This window comes from Aedes albopictus, chromosome 3 (assembly GCF_035046485.1).
Source record: "Aedes albopictus strain Foshan chromosome 3, AalbF5, whole genome shotgun sequence".
NCBI classification, from domain to species: Eukaryota; Metazoa; Arthropoda; class Insecta; order Diptera; family Culicidae; genus Aedes; species Aedes albopictus.
Window position 1 is genome coordinate 340325815 of NC_085138.1, and position 1985 is coordinate 340327799.

Sequence of the window (1985 nt, forward strand, 5' to 3'; positions counted from 1 at the left end):
GTTGGGATGTTTTTAGAAGCCTGGGATTCCCAGTAGGAATTCCTGTGAAAATGTTATTCTTCTCCTGTTGGGGAAACCTATAAAGAACACCATGCGAAATTCCTTACAAAGCTGCTAGAGGAGCTCCTTAAGAAATTGTTGGAGGAATTCTTCGAGGAAGTCCTGTAGAAACTATATAAGGAACTCCTGGAATAATGCCACAATGCCAACAACTTCCAAAATGTTTCCTTTGCAACCTAAGTGCCATGCAGTGCCCTATAGCAAGCAGCCAACTATTGGTTGTGAAAAGCATTTGAGCGAAACTGATTTTCATACACATTATTCTTTCATTATTCATTATCCTTTACGCAGGAATTCAAAATCATTTTCTCAGATACAGTTGTTGCGTCCGATAGATGCATGTCTTATAAAAGAAAGCCGGCATTCATGTCCATTATTTGTTATTTACATTAATGTGATGGGAAAAATAGATCATTCAATATATTTTTTTTATTTACTAGATAATTTATTTGATACAAGTAAACATTTTATTAATAACGATTTTTTTTTCAATAAACTTTATAGCAAGCTACGTAGCATATTATAAGCCCCTACCCCCCTATCGTCGCACTTCGTCACAAAATCACAAACACCAAAACAGTTGCAGTTTGTGTGCTGGTGCCTAATTTAGTACGCGTCGCGATTTTTTTTTTTCACAAATTTCATCTCTTAATTTGTCAATTAGCAACATTTCGTGCCTTCTAATTACAAGTTTTTCCAGTTCTTTAAAGCCTTTGTTGCCGAATTTCCAAATGGATAGAAAAGATCTATTTTGAAATTTTTGCAAGTATAACTAAAGAATTGCAAGTGTTACTAAAAGCGCCACTCCTCATAAAAAAAATCTGGCGTACCGTAATCCGGGGTCAAATTGATCAAAAACAACTTTTGCGGATAACATCAGTTCCTGTTCAAATATTGCCAAAAGAATTTCTGTAAAACCAGTACCCAGTGGATCTCCATGGAACCATGTGACAGAATTTTGTTCAACAAATTTAAGCTTTAAGTTAAATAACTTCAAATATCAAAATATTGGAAATGCCACTTTGGGGCGAAATTGATCAGTATACAATTAAGCATCGGTTGGAAAGAAAAAAATCCTTCATCGCTTAATTTTGCTCTTCTAAAACCGAATAACGCATCTAAAATCTTTCAACTAGTGAATTTAATACTTTAAATGCAAAATTAAATTTCGAAATTTCCTCTTAAACGCCCAAAGTTAGGCAATTTCATTTGAAATAAGTGATTTCTATTACAATAAATGACTATTTCTTCATAAAATGAACTTTTATAACAATTTCATGTTCTGATTAGCTGCCTAACATCCCAACCAAGGCTCCACAACAATGTTAAAACAGAGAATTCACGGAAAGTCCTATTAGCAATTGATTGTTTAGCAGCAATGATTTCAGCTAAACGAGAAATACATTGCAAATTCCTTGAAAAAATAAGGCAAAACTAACTTTTTTCGAAAAAATTAAAAGTCTACACTCATCTCTAGACATCTACGAATCAGATGACGTAAAAAGTTTAGGATCATTACGACGCTTAAGAGTTCCTAGTATGGAATTACAATGTAGTACCCGAGTGATCAATTTGACCCCGGTTTACGGTAACTGCTGTAGTGTTTCTAATATCCTGTGTACAAACAGTGAGGATATTTTTAAAAATTTAATTCAACAAATATGTGCAGGACCTTCTGAAAAAAAATCTAAAAAATCCATGCAAGAGTATCGTGAGAATCCCTTGAAATTTTAGCGGAATTCTTAACAAATTTTCTAAACTGAATAGATTTACTTACGTATTAGGACATTGACGTAAGATTACTTACGCATAGGACATTGTCCAAAATAGGGAATTAGTCATGGGTTTCTGTGTCGGCTGGCGACAACTCTTTCCGCACCGATTCACTTTGTACAATATACCGCTACCAAATCAAGTGACGTGGG